This window comes from Numida meleagris, chromosome Z (assembly GCF_002078875.1).
Source record: "Numida meleagris isolate 19003 breed g44 Domestic line chromosome Z, NumMel1.0, whole genome shotgun sequence".
Lineage (NCBI taxonomy): Eukaryota > Metazoa > Chordata > Aves > Galliformes > Numididae > Numida > Numida meleagris.
Window position 1 is genome coordinate 58,619,131 of NC_034438.1, and position 4,863 is coordinate 58,623,993.

The following is a 4,863-nucleotide window of genomic DNA, read 5'->3' on the forward strand; positions in this document are numbered from 1 at the left end:
TCCCCTCCTCCCTTCCTCCCTTCCTCCCTTTCCTCCCTCCCTGTCCTCCCTCCCTGTCCTCCCTTCCTGTCCTCCCTCCCTTCCTTCCCTCCTTCCTGCCTTCCATCCTTCCTCCCTTCCTCCCTTCCTCCCTTCCTCCCTTCCTCCCTTCCTTCCTTCCTCCCTTCCTCCCTTCCTCCCTTCCTTCCTTTTCTGTAATTGATTCTCTGGGCTCAGTGGAAATGCAGATGGAAGGAAGAAAGGAAGACCTCTGAGAGCTCTGCCATTCTGTTCTGCTCTATAATTGCTGCTTCACCTCTCTGCATCTACCACTCCTCCCAGCTGACTCCTGGTTTTAGAAGTATAAAACTGATTAATTTCTCCAGATCCTGGAGCAAGATCTGCTGTTTGTAGACACTGCTAAAAAAGACGATAGCACAGGAATGATGGAAGTAATTGGCACTACTGAAGAGCTGGTAAGTTTCCTTTTCCTCTCCAGAACATTTGTAACCCACTTTTCTTAACAAACTGAATGAAGATGGATGAATTTTCCTCCTCCTACAGCCCTGTCTTGCCTGTGTAACCATTTGTCCAGTTTTTACTGTACTGATGTTACGTGTAGAAGGAGACAGACCCTGAACCTATGGAAACAGAACCATTAAATGATAGCTCTAGGACAAAATCTGTGTTCAGGACCTCATTGAACAGGCTTAAACTGCCTGTTCCTTATTTCAAATACACTGTTCGATCTTCTTCCCACAGTCACTGTTACTGGACTGTAGGCTTCACAGGTGTACCAGCAGGTTACCTGCTCTATTCCCTTTTTCTGTAGAGAACTCCCCAACAGTACAAAAGTGGTAGCTCTGCATGATGCATAGCCCAAATTTGGCTTTGTTCAAAGTAGCAAATGTACAAAATCAAGTTTCTTTCAAGGGAAAAAATAAAAATAGAAATGAATGACCCACCTATTTTCACTCTTGCTTTATACTTGGAATGCAAATGAATGGCAGCTGCTATTAAATAAAATCTCTGGGATTGCTTTGCAGTACAGACTCACTTGATTCAATACTTTCACAGAAAGGGCTTTTTAAAATTTAAAATTTTCCAAGGGCTTTAATTCTCCTCTAAAGTTAAAAGACCTTTGAGTCTTAGAATACTCAAATGAAACAAGCAAGAACTAACAAAGAAAAGAAAAAAAAAAAACCTAGAGTTCATAGTAAAGTGTAATAGGGGAATAAATAAGCACTCACCATATTTGAGAATGCAAATGTTTTTTTCTTAAAAACTGGTGAGCAAATAATGACAAATGATTTGGTTTAAAAACACATTACCTTGTTTCTTGTTTAAAAGTGCTTTGGGCTTTCCTCTTACAGAACTTCTAAAAAGCTTTTTGAGGCCACAGATGCTAAACTTGAAATTATGACATCTATCCATTTATCTTCACACTTTTCTTACTACCAGTACTGTTCCTTAGATGTGCTAACAAAGAGCTTAATTAACATGCATTTTTTGTTTTCTGTTTTTAAGGTAAAATAAATCTTCATCTGTATGCCTGATCTGGAAGTATAATTAATTAGTATGGTAAAAAAAGTAAATTTTTCCTGAGGCAAAGTCTTTTTCCCCTACCATTACTGATTTTTTAGCAAAAAATTGTTCTTAACCATGGAAAAACCTACCACCTTCTCAGATTGCATATGATGATCTTCACTGGGGGTTCTCTAACATCGTAGAAGAGGGGCATACACTTTACTAATGCAAAATGAAAAGATAATGCACATTATCTTTGCAGGTACCATTCCTAACGTGATTTATAATGGTACAAAATATAACTCATATGACTGTATGATGTACACTAACCATTTATGAGAGAGAACTTAAAATGCAACATGTCATAATACATGTAACGCAATGAATGAGAGATGTCAAAACAGCGTAGTGGTCAGGCTGAAAAACAAGGATGATTTTTTGGAGGATTTGAGTTTTCCATAGGTTTCTGTGGCAAAGTGACTGTGTTTTCACAGGAAAGTCACCTAGTATGCTTCTCCACAGTTTCTACGTTTGAAAGATATTGTTAAAAACCACCTGTGTAAAACACTTGGGATTCTGTGAAGAAAGATGTAATTTCAGGGAATACCATTGTCACCAACCATTAAGAGTTGTTAAATCTTCAGTACATCTTGGCTGATCATTTTGTATCAACATGTTTCAAAATACTGAGGGCAATAGGTTGGTCTTTTCAAGATATTTGATCAATGCTGAATATACACTAGTCTTGACTGAATGTGGTGTGAAAGTAATCACTTACAAACACTCAGTGCTGAAATGAATTACTCGATGTCATTCTCTATTAACCTAACAGTTAAATTTGGACAAAAATATACATAAAAATGAAATAAAACAATTAGGTAACACTTTAAATGGTTCATTATTATTAATTCATTTAGTATTCATTGTAACTGTGCTGGTCATAATGAATTCATTTGATATTAATGTAGATGTTCTGCAGCAATTTCATTGTAATGCAGTTTTAATTCATGTGCCATTAAAATAAAGCATTGTCAAAATTTATATTTATTATCCTAAGAGCATAATTTCTTATTTTCAGGACCATGGAATTACTGGGTTTGTTTCCTCCAAAGTTAACTTCATATTTTCATCAGGAGATCCTTGATGCTCAGCAGATTCATTTCTTTTCTGCAGCAAGGTATATGTGTTTCTAGATATTAAAGCAAAACATACAGAACAGTCATGCCACTTTATTAAAAGATCTTAGGACATACATCATCCCAGTCTGCAAAACACAAAGTTTGTGAGTAGATGCTTAAACAGAAACGTTAGTATCTATCCTGTGTGACACAGCATGTAGTATAGTTATATATATATATATATATATATATAAATGTTATCCTTTCAGGTTAAATAATATTTAACAATAATTTAATCACTTAATTATACTGTAAGGAACACGGAAGATGTTAAATCAACTATTAGAATTTGTTCACTAGCTTAAAATATAAAGAATTCAGAACTTCTGTACATTTCAGTTACCAAGAGAATGAAAGTTTGTTTCTGCCGAGTAGAAACACAAATACTTAATAAAAATAAATAAATAAAATTATTCAGTGCATTTAACACAATGCTCAGTAATTGAATGTTGTTGAAAATATGCTAATTTTCAAGTAGAAATGTTTTATGTAATTTCTAGAAATTAACACATTCTGAAAATGGAGTGGGAGAGGCAGTATTTGGGACAACAACTGCGCTGTTCCATACATAAGCAATCAGGTACACAGACATTTATTGTAGCCATATCTAACCAGTTCTTCCTGGTTGTATCACTGATGACATCTTTATTTGCTTTCACACTCCTTTGCTTCCTGATCTGTACTGTAAGCCAACCATGGAGGACTGGATCTTTAGTTAACAGATGTTAAATACAAAGCTGGATTTACCAAGTTTGTTCAATATCCTCTAGATTTCATTTCACCTGGCCTGACACAAATGAACAAAAAGCCTGCTGAGAAGCTGTCTGTTTTGTTCTGTAATTGAATGGTAAGTGAATCACTTTTAAAATTGCAGTCATTTAAAAAACTGTAATCATTGAAGTAGGAGAAGTGAAGAAGAATGCAAAATTCTTACCATTGTGAATGTGCTGACGTAGATAAAGTAGATGTTATCTGGACTTAGGACAAATACTACATTGTAGTTCTTTGGGCAGCAGAAATGTTAAAGAAAAAAAAAAAGAAGTTGGCTTGTGGAGGGAGCAGAAGGAAGGGGATAAGGTTAGGCTGTTTTTAATGCTTTTAAGTACTGTGCTTTTGATGGGAGTGTTTTGTGTTCTCACACTCTAATGTGAAATCTCTTGTCTCCAAATGCAACCCGAAATGAACACTGCAATATATGGAAGCAATAAAAAAGAGTTGCTTTTACAATTAATTACAGTTTTTACTCTTAAAAATAATTTGGAATTTCCTGAGATAATCAGCCAAACAACAACTGATATAAACACATTCCATTCCTTACATTTTTTTCATTGTAGTTCTCTACACAAAGTCTCTCTTTACTATTGATCACAAAAAGAAACATTAAACCTCAAAGGAAGAAAGGTATCATCCAAGGCATATGGGAAATATTTGTAGTTGATCTGGCCTGTAAGAAACAGTGGGCAAGATCAATAAGGTGAAAACTGAAGATGCAACCTTTCTGGTCTCAAAGCCTGACTGCTCTTTGTTGATTCAATAAAAGGTATTGCTTTAATCTACTGTACTTTGTCTATCAAAAAAAATAAAATAAAATTAAAAGTTCAAGGCTTAAGCTCAGTTTTTCAACACTTCATACTTTATAAATAAATAGATGTAATGCATGTTTCTCTTTTTGTGTGTCTTTCTTCACTGTGATTCACCATTTTGTAAGACAGTTGCAACTTACTTGCAAGTTACTGATTAATGCTTTCTATCCACACAGAAATAGTGTGTCTGTTATGGTATACAATTCTGGCGGAGTGAGAGCTTGGACAATGTGGATTACTAATTTCCAGAATGTAATTAAATATGTCTCGAGCCTTTGAGAGTTTCATTCCCTTGCTATGCTCACACTTTCGTGATAAACTATAACGTAGTAAACATAATAGAATTTATACATGGAAATAGCCTCTGAAAATAGCACTGTAGAGGAACATGACCTTCCAAAGCAATGATTCCACAGTGATTTAAGCTTTTGAACTGAAAAGAAAAGGAAATTGCATGGAAAAATGTGTCATGGAAAGCTAAGAGATATACTATATTTATCCCATATACGCTCAGATTTTAGAGTCTTAAATCCAACGAAATAGTTCAGTCACAGTCAAGTGCTCACAGTCAAGTCAAGCTCACAGTCATGCTGAGT

At 35.2% G+C, this 4,863-nt stretch overlaps 1 long non-coding RNA gene across 1 annotated transcript; it reads left to right on the forward strand.

The window, feature by feature from the left end:
• LOC110389793 lies at positions 118-4,283 on the forward strand. The gene is made up of 5 exons (XR_002433384.1): positions 118-455; positions 2,585-2,683; positions 3,185-3,264; positions 3,455-3,531; positions 4,019-4,283. It is a non-coding gene; the product is annotated as an uncharacterized LOC110389793 (long non-coding RNA).